At 35.5% G+C, this 10,837-nt stretch overlaps 1 long non-coding RNA gene across 1 annotated transcript; it reads right to left on the minus strand.

The window, feature by feature from the left end:
- Nucleotides 1-5,490: 5,490 nt before the first annotated feature.
- LOC141433968 (uncharacterized) lies at nucleotides 5,491-9,444 on the minus strand. Its single transcript, XR_012451988.1, has 3 exons — nucleotides 9,355-9,444; nucleotides 6,391-6,558; nucleotides 5,491-5,875 (listed from the first exon to the last, which is right to left on the minus strand). It is a non-coding gene; the product is annotated as an uncharacterized lncRNA (long non-coding RNA).
- Nucleotides 9,445-10,837: the final 1,393 nt, after the last annotated feature.

A 10,837-nucleotide genomic window follows, 5' to 3' on the forward strand; every position in this document is an offset into this window, starting at 1 on the left:
AGAAAATAACATTTCATGAAATGTTTGACCAAATACCTAATAAAGTCTGAACTTTCGCATAGTCGAGGTATAAAACCAATATTTTGGATGAATTTCCCTGCGTATATTTCAAAGGTTCCGAATTATCTCCTAAAGAAGTATTCGGCCACATTTCCGACCTTTGACCGTCATTTGTTACCCGCAAACTGTTATAAAGACACCGTTCTTTACCGAGGTCACTTAATTGATTCTTTGTTCAGTTGGAATCGAGGAAAGGAAAGTTTAAGGAATTTCCTCATAATTTTTTTCGTAGAACTTAGATTAAGTTTATCAATATTGAAGATTACATTACCTACATTTTGCTCGAGTATTAGGCTTTTGGAGCTAGCAGTAATTTAAAGACCCTTCAGCTTGTTAATATTATAAAGGCTTATTGCGTTCGAATATTTTATTTAGAAAATGAGGATGAGTAATTAAGACATTTTTGGACTTACGAAATGTCAAGTTGATAAAGCAAATGCAGGAAAATTTAATAAGCATAGTGATTTTCAATTTCAACAAATATATCACCTTTTAAATAAAGTACGTACCACCTTTTTGTGCATAAAGTAATGCGAATAAAATGTGATACACATTTTTGCATATTTTATACCTGTTACATTTAAAAACAATCAACTATAATTCAACTCTTAAACGCTTATGTAAAACTAACATTTGTGTTTTATACACTTACTTACACCTAACTATACTTAACTTGTTAAAAAGTTAAAACATAGGTACCTAGTCTGTCACAGATTTGTTCATTAATTTAAAATTTCGGAATCACAGATACCAAGTTTTAAAATTGAACTATCACGTTTGAGCAACAAAATTAAATATCGAGCGCCCTAAAATATTAAATGTGTTGCAACAAAATGAACACTTTTTCATTTCTTAGACACAGTTTATAACGCTTTAAACGCAATAATACAATTTTACTACTGGCAGTAAAAGATATCACGAATTACTCCACTCAATATAACTTTAAGGGCAAGTCGTTACAATTCGTCTTACTTTCTAATATTTTTTATGTACAACGTTAAGTGATATTGCACACAGAGTTCTGCAAAACAAGGCTATGACTTGAAACTTAAACTTGAAACTTTATGAATATAAAACTTTTAAGTAGATGATTGATTTATTACACGATACAGTGTTAGGAATACTTACTGTATCGATTGTCGACAACTTTATGCCTGTAATGTGACATAAAGTAAATTATATAGATTTTTGATTCCCTTTCAGTGCATTGGTAAGTGTGTCTGTACAGTCAACTACAAAGAGATCGGTATAATTAAAGTTACAAAAATAAGTATGCACAATGGTATCCATCTCTTTGTAGCTGACTACAAAAAATAATAATCCAGCTAAAAAAAGTTTGTTCTTTTATAATGTAGTTTAAAACTGATCCGAGACCACAGAAATAGTCCGAGACGAAAGAGGCACTATACTATAGTCAAGGAAATGATTATGTTCATCCGTCTTGTTTATTTTCAAGTGTCAACAAACGGCTGTCGCAATCTTGACGTAAACAAATGCAACACGTCGAGTGCGAAGACGCGAAGCGACGGCAGTCTTCATTTTTGCCAGCAAACACTCCTTTGAAACCAAACGTACGACTCAGATCGATAAGATTTATCAGAAAAAGCGCTAGCTAGTGCTACCTCAAAGCTACTGACAATGCGAGAGTTACGCCATGAGAAAAATCATGCAAAAAAAAGGTAGTTAAGTTACAAAGAGGAAGTCACCTTTTATTATGCAAAAATAAAATATTAATAACAATTGACAAACGTTGTCATATATGTACAAATACTGCAGGGTATGTTTATTTTAAAAGAGTCATTGTCAAAATTCGTGCACATTGTTACTTTTTACATGAGACTACGCGATCTAATAAAATGAAAATTTACAAAAATAATGATATATTTTTAATGTGATCTATAAGTGGTTTATGTACGACTGTACGAGTATACTGTAATAAAAACCGCCAATGTATGCAAACAATAAAAATATGGCGATATCAGAAAACATCAAATATAAGCAGAGACTACTTTAGTCGAAAAGCTGACAATAACCCATAATTGTGCCACATTAATAACAGTGCCTAGAAGTTTTTGATGTTGATGTTAGATATGATTCATCTTTTACAAATCCCTGGGTAATTGTGATCTGTGTCTCAATCTTCTATCCTAGTAAAACACAACGGTAGGATTTCCGCTGTTTAGCAAACCATTATTTAGATGATACGCCCTAAGCTTTACTCGTGTAAGGAAATCAAGAACAGACCTAACAACGCAACTACACCCAAAAACTAGCTCCAACATCTCCGGCCATATAATAGCTTTGTACCGTAAGCGACAAAGCTTGTGCGACTTACTTGTTACCCTGTGGTATTAAGTTGATTTTGAAGTTGTACGTAAGCTGTGTGGTAGATTGTTCATACACTAGGCATTGTTCCCTTATTTCACCTTTGTCTATGTAAATGAGCTTGAGCACACCAAAGTCGCTCGCTCAGTTCGCTCAACAATGGGCCTAGTGAAGATTTAAATGTTAACAAACTTGTCGTGTCACGGCCGTATTCCGTGTCGAGCATAATTTCGATTAAAATTTTATGGCAGGTAAAACGTATTGTTTCTAAAACTAGGTTAGAAAAAATATCATTTTGTGATCATAATCTTTAACTGACATCTACAGCTGGGCCTAGAGCTTTCCTGGCTTGATCCACGCCTAAAACTTCTGGAGAATGGGCAGTGTTCTTGCAATAAATGGTTAAACATTGTATTCAGATTGATTTCTGGGCTAGACTCACTAAAATAAAACACCATAAATGACATTCTTGATATTCCTTGATATTATTTGTTTTCAAAAAGCCTCGATTACAAACTTTAAAAAAAGGCATTGATCCTAACACCATATTTTTATTCATCATCATCATCATCATCAGCCTACAGCAGTCCACTGCTGGACATAGGCCTCTTCAACGCGCCACAACACTCTGTCTTCAGCCCCACACACAAAAGACAGATATTTTTATTACTATAAATTCATATGTAGCCTCTATCCTGTAATAACAGAACTGATATAACACAATATCAATTATCGCTGTCCAAATAATTATCAAAACCGACAATCAACTTACGCATAGAATAGGTCCACCACACAAACATCCCTCTGTATTCATGAAGCAATTAAAATAGAACACGGTTAACAGATAGGTATATGAATTGCTCCAAATATTCAAAAGGCGCGCGTGAGACAAAAATGGGAACAGAATTTTCCAGAATATTCTCTTAATTATTGGAGCTTGTGAACGTAAAAATGTTGTTGCGCTGATATTATTAACGTATTGGGGATGCCAAGACAAAAATGTAAGTAACTTTACTAGGATTTTACATGTTATTTCGCCCACGTGAATAACTCATGTGACTGAATTTAAAATTCTGGCTCTCTCATAGATGTTTATGTTTAAAATAAAGTAATGTATGTATGTACTCTACTTAATAATTGACTAACATATTATTAATATATCTAAAATCTATTTATGAGCTTTAAAACGGTTTTTGAATGTTTAAAGTACTAAATATTCAGTCATCAAATTTGATCGATCCAGAAATATGGTCCTAATATAGATCTATATTTAATTGATGTTTTCTTGCCAGTGACGATGTTTAAAAAGGGATTTTGTTTACTTATGTTGGCAGCCATGAATTATGTACGGAAAGTTTTTGTTATGTATATAAACCATGCCGTGGTGGCCTAGTGGTTTGACCTATCGCCTCTCAAGCAGAGGGTCGTGGGTTCGAACCCCGGCTCGCACCTCTGAGTTTTTCGAAATTCATGTGCGGAATCACATTTGAAATTTACCCGAGCTTTGCGGTGAAGGATAACATCGTGCGATTCAATGGTGCGTGCGAAGTTCCCAATCCGCACTGGGCCCGCGTGGGAACTATGGCCCAAGCCCTCTTGTTCTGAGAGGAGGCCTGTGCCCAGCAGTGGGACGTATATAGGCTGGGATGATGATGATGATATAAACCATATGAACTACTTTAGTAAGTGGCTGCACCTTAGCCTGTCCGAACGAACGAATTAAGAAAAAAAAAGTAAGTGGTTGCAGTATCGTTTTAGCAACATTACGATACATTGCTGTTATGGGGAATAGACAAGTTTTCCCGAATATATGTAGTTTTCCCGAGATCGTATGTTCATTAAATTCAAACTGTTCCGATTGATTACAATCAACATAACAGTACAGGAGTAGAATAAAGGTTTTAATTTTTTGCACAGCTAAATTCTTGACATTGCTTAATTATTTATAACCAGAACTTGTTTCTAAGTGTCAACGCTTTATTCTTGTATTTACGCATTCTTAGCTAGTACGAGTAAAATTTTAATTGCATTATGAACTTTTCAAACATTACAATACGGTATTTGATTATTTTGTATATGTTTTATAAATTAAAACTACACAATGCCTGTTATCTAATAGAAAAACCATTTTTAAGCTACCTTTACAAATAACAAAGTTATAAAGGTTTGAAATTCAAGATTAGACAGAGAAAGACATAGTGGCATGTGACGTCACACGCCAGTACCGCCATACTTGCTGCATGGATAAAAGCGTTTGAGAAAGAGACAGGAATATAGATTTTTCAAAAAATCACTGTAAATCCAATTTTCAACCGATTTAAATTTTATCTTCGCTAAACACTATCTGTTTATCTATATTTTCATAATAATATTAAGATATGGCAAAATCAGGAGTTCTCAAATACCGTATTTAGAACAGTGTTTCCTCGGTACTCATGTAAGGATATTTAAATTTGTTTCCAACTGTTACTTGGATTCGTTTAATTTCAAAAACAAAAAATATTCACGAGCCGAAGAAGGAAATACCCGCGGGATAGAAACTTCCGAACGCGCTTCCGACTGTGTAACTTGCGACGAGATAATTACCCTGATACCTGTAACTTATTTATAGATTTTCAGAGTTAAAAGTTCATTCAAGACATAGAATAATTTTTATTTTGTACAATAAAGAAATAACAAGGAAAAGCAATAAATACTATCTAACATCCAAGTATAACTAAACTATGTTACAAAATAAAACGTGTCAAATTTTCTGCCCAGGCATTGACCCAAGACACTGGCAGCATTACCTCTCTGAACTGTTATTCCTAATCTTTGCGAGAGGTAAGTGTCACCTGAGGCCAAAACCAGACGAGTAGATAAGTCCTTGATAATTTTTAGAATTGCGGGGCTGATAAATTATTCTAGTTAGGTTAGCTAGGTCATTTGGTGTTAAGTGTCCCGTGATATTAATTTACAGTGGCAATGAAATACGACTTACAAAATTATTATAAGTATAAAACTATTAAATTATAAGTATTTAATTTACATAAAACTATCGTTAACTTAAAATATGTACATAAGACAAAAACCTGAAACTAAACCTAATAATTGAAAGTAGGATCACTTTGTTGTCTTTCCGTCTGTCTGTCAAGACCCTTTATTTCGGGGACAAGTGGAAGTCTATTCTGCTAAACGCTCTCAACTCTTCCTCTCTTCGGCCTCTCCCAGTTGTAGGGTTGTAGATGTTGTCATTAAAGTAAATAAAACAAGTTATAGATATGTACACTTACATACTTTATTGTAAGAAAGTTACCATCATATATGTACATCATACAAAATATTTTTTGATACTTGGCTCTATTCTTTTTTTTCTTTGTTCCCAATGCATTATAAAATACCTAATGTTAGCAGATTATGTGCTCCATTTTGAATCCAAAGGTTGAAGGGCTGGATATCGATGGTTGATGGATTGGTGGTGAGTAGATAAGAGATAGATGGTGGTCAATTTCTGAAAATAAGTTATTCGTCAATCTCTCACAATTCCTTCCGTGCCAGAACAAAATCGGTACAAAATAGCACCTTCGATCTGCTCGATGCTTTTGATCTGTCTATAGAATAGCTATAAACAGTACAATACAAAGTAGCTTTCCACGTCTGTCTGTCTGTGTATCTGCTAAGTCCTTCTAACGTAAGCCACGCAACAGAATTTGATGCGGTTTTGAATTAATCAGATATTTTTTCATGAAAAGCTATAATATAAGTGATCCGCCAAACAGTTCCTCTTTTTAAAGAAGTTAAACCTGAGAAGTTACTCGTACTGCCATTGACAGTACCTCTACATTTTCAGCTCTATATTTATGTCAAGATAACATGCGTGTAAGACGAAAATAAAAATCGGTTAATCGTGAGGCAGTCTTAATAAATTAATAAATACTTTCCCCTTTTTGCCCTTAGCTGTACGGCACCCTCAGTGCGCGGGTCCGACTCACACTTCGCCGGTATTTTTTCGCCCAAAATACTTACAACATTGTTTTAGACGGACACACTTTCCGTCCTTCCTTCTGACTAGTCCTTCTTTGCATATGCAGCCTTGACGACAGGCTAACGTACATACAATTTGTTTGGGTAATTCACAAGTCGCCTCGCAATGGCCGTAACAAGAACTAAATACCTCCTTATCGCTGCATGCCTCTGAAAACAACAATTAAATAAGGTTCCAGGTAATTAAAAGTCGTCAAGACTCTAAAACTACTTTAACAGTGCATTATTTGGCCCTTACTATAAATTGCCACATGAAAAAACCTAAAAACTCTTTGGAGATTGAATTATGTACAACAGCCGCAAAAGACGGGGCATAAGACTAAATATTCTTCCCTTACTTTGCCCACGTATGATCCTTGATTTGCTCCTCCGCGAACTAGAGTGCGGTCAAGTTATGCAAATTGTAATGATGCGGATGTCTATGGGCAACGGTTATCACTAACATACTGAACCGTCTGCTCATTTGTCTGCTATTACAAAAAAAAAACTCTGATGATGGTGGAGTGATGATGGTCAGTCGAAGAAGTTCCGGTTGTATTAGTTGTGTTTGCATTTGTCTTTACTAGCGGAAAGGGGGTGGCATAATTAACAACACGACTTATTCAACGCAGGCGGAGCTATTTGCATAGTTTAACCGCGCACTAAGTACTTTGCAAATGAAGATTAAACTTTTTTTTTGCCCGGAGGAAACCAATGACAAAAAAAAATTAAGACCGCCTAAGAGTGAATTTGAAATTACATATAGTAATTAGGCGTTTTTGAAAAAAAGTTATTTAGCTGCAGAAATATGTACTGGTTGATTCACAAGAGCTCGTATGAATGAATTGAATGAGAGTCACTTGTCACTGTGTGAGTAACGTTCGTAAACAGAGGCCTTCTCATATTTTATAGACAATTAGTACCCATCTTATAACAGGATTATTGAATCGATCTGTGTTTAATTATTTTATGATGCACATGATGATATTACCATTCACTCATTCAATGCATTCGTGCCAGCTCTTATGAATCGACTTAGGTACATACCGTGTGACCAGTAACACGGGCAAATAATAAAAACATAGATCGTACCCGTCAAACTGAACAACATTAGTTCAGCGACTTTAAAAAAAATCGTTTTTAAATTTTTATTACAATTTAAAGTTTCTTCGAAGAAGCAATGTAAAGCTGTTTGATATTTGTAGCGTTACAGGCGATGCCAGTTGAGTTCTAGGTGGTTCTAAGATGGCGTACATTGAATTTACGGTTAAGTTTGTTAGAAAAAAAAAACAAAAGTTAAGTTTTAATTTTAATTAAGTGGGACCATGATGATCCAATTACTGGTGACCTATGAACCTCTGTTTTTAATATTATCCCCGGTTCTGGGCCACATTGTATATCAAGTGGATTTGAGTATTTAATTAATTATAAAAACTCTACTTCAAACTAATTCAAAATTAGAATCCTGAATGTAACGTTACTTGTCCAACGAAGTCCCTTTTGTACCATCCAGTGAGTTTGAAAGAGCATATTGTTATGTGCATTCGTGTCAGCTACTTGTAGAGCGGTTTGCTTAGCTCTGTACATTTTGTATTTATTTAGGATGCGTTTATACCGGAGTTTTGTGAGGATGTGTTGCGAGGGGTTTACTAATGTTTCGGCGAATAACGTTTGGCAAACTGTTTCATTTCGCAACTATTCATTTCCCAACCGTTAAATATTTCTAAAACAGTGAATATTTCAGTTTTTTTTTTAAATAACCTAACTTAACCTAAAGGGTTCTACACGATGGCTCTGAAATAAATCCTGAAATATTTACAGTTTAAGAGTTTGCGAAATGAAAAGTTGTGAAATGAAACAGGTTGCCAAACGTTCGTTGCGAAAAGGCAGTACTTGGTTGCGAGGAATGTGTTTGTTATAAACCAATAGAATCGCTTCATTTACCTATCCGTGCACAGCACAGCTCTAATGATAAAAATTGAGCGGAGCGAGGATAGGTAAATGATGCGTTTCCTCGCAACGTATCCTTGCACGTCTCTGGTGGAAACACAGCCTTGGTAGACACCAAGGTAAGACTACTATAAAGCTTGTATTAATGGAATGATGGGAACACACCCCACTAAAAATGTGCGTGTATGCGCGTGTGTATGTGTGTGTTACCTTTTCACACAAAAACAGTTTGGCGACTTTTAATAATTTAGAATGTTCGTGACTAAGTCTCTGGATTAAAACATAAGCTACTTTTTGCGGTATTCTTATAAAATAGGGATGCACAAACTTAAAGCACCATTATCTCAACTGTTAAGTCTAGAAATATACAATTTTGTACGGGTACGTGTTCTTAATATTTATGTATAACATTAATGAAAATGTGTGTCTTTTGTTTGGTTTCGTGTTGTTTGTTGGCATTATTGTTATTATTTTATTTCGTTTTGAATTATCATTTTTTATAGTGCGGCTTGTTTCGTGGCCATGGGCGGCAGTTTGTACTGAATGCTTAAGGTACTGTGAGGCGATGGACGATAGATGTTCTACTGTTCCAATGTAATTTTTTTGTTACCTGTTAGTGTTTATCCGTTAAAACAATAATCTTTCATTGTTAGTCTAAGTTAGACAAATTGGTCATTACTGTATTGCCATGTAAACGTTGTTATTAATAAATAAATAAAAACATTTTTGATAGGTATCTAAATTTCGCCAAGTCGCCAAGCGGTTACAGCGGAAGACCAGTATTGGCCTCTACGGCCAACACTATGCTGAGCTGAGCTGAGACCGCTTCGCGATTTCGCAAATATCTACTTAATACTTGTTTTAATTTTGTGTTGTATGTAATTTGCGAATTGCGAATAAATATTTCTATTTTATTTCGATCTAAAATCACAATGTAATTAATATGGAATTTAATTACTAATACTTACTAATGCATAAATAACCACGTTAACTCTAAACATTGTGAAAGGAACTTACCCGCAATAAATACCTTCGAAGTTAAAGCTACTAACACAAAACAGAAAAATGGCTTTGCGGAAACCATGATGTTAAGTTGTGGTGGCAAAACGAATGATTAGTTGTGATCTCGAGCTCAGCCTTTATACCTGCGCCTTAGTATAAACTCCGTAACTGATCTTCAAACAAAGGCATCGAATTCATATTCGCACATGCATGGGCTGTCCGTATATCGTCACTTGCAAGAAATCCGAAGGCCTTATATTTATATAATTGTCTTACGCACTCGGAATCACAGCTTGAAGGTAGAAAGAGATAGTGAACGCGACCGCGAACACCCGCTTTGTTAAGTAATAGTTACTAGACATACCTAGATGTACCTAGGTACTTAATATCGACTCCAAGAAGTGATCAGAATCACTGACTCCAGCTCCAATATCAGAACCGACTGCAATCGTTTCCAACTCGTTTATTGAATCCAATTCTGTCGAGCTATTATTAATTTGTTTGGTAAAGAAGGGTTCCGTATCTATTCCCGGGTCGTTTCGGCATCGAGGTATTGAAGTACTGATTCGTCATAATGACTCTTTTAAGTCTAGTACTTCGTAGCATTCGCCGATCGCGAGCCACTGGATCCTATAGGTTTGTCGGAGTTAGTGACTCCTCGGACTCGATAAGATTCGATAGGAACGGGGTTTGGATTCGCTTAAAGATCTGACTCTACAATTTTCAAATTCTTCAGATTCGGATTTACTCGTATATATAGTCGACAGGCTGCCTGTTTTAATAAAGCTGTAGGTGTAGGGAAAAAAGGCCGCGAGTGCCTATTATACTCGATGCACTGTCTGTAAATTAGTTACTGATTTATACTGTTCCCATTGATCATTATGCTAGCATTGAGAAAATAAGGAAAATATCCGTCAGAGCAAACAATACCTGAGTTTTTTTTTCAATCACGCTTTGAACTTTAAAGGGATCTCCTCTAATTCGAGGTCGTTCAAGTGAAAATAATAAGTTAACGAATATGTCAATACTAATTTGTATTAGATAACGCGTCGTCTGCGTGTATTTTTTAACCCCCGACGCAAAAAGAGGGGTGTTATAAGTTTGACCGCTATGTGTGTCTGTGTGTGTGTCTGTCTGTGGCACCGTAGCTCTTAAAAGAGTGGACTGATTTGAATGCGGTTTGTTTTTAATTGAAAGCAGGTTTTTTAGCGATGGTTCTTAGATATGTTTCATCAGAATCGGTTCAGCCGTTTTTGAGATATTGAACTTTGAAGTGACAAAGTCGGGGGTTTTCCAATATTTGTTGGTTAGGTTATATACAAATACAAATAATAACCAGACGTTGATTTTAGTGGTATTGTTACGACGGTGTGTTAAACTAAACTTTAATCGTGTTTTTCCGTACCTTGGAGGCGTTTTCAGCAGGCTGAAATACTGTTTCAGGCCGTTTCACAGGATGCTCTATCACATTAGTTTATCAAAATTTCACCCAAGTTGC

The sequence above is a fragment of the Choristoneura fumiferana genome, chromosome 13 (genome assembly GCF_025370935.1).
Source record: "Choristoneura fumiferana chromosome 13, NRCan_CFum_1, whole genome shotgun sequence".
NCBI classification, from domain to species: Eukaryota; Metazoa; Arthropoda; class Insecta; order Lepidoptera; family Tortricidae; genus Choristoneura; species Choristoneura fumiferana.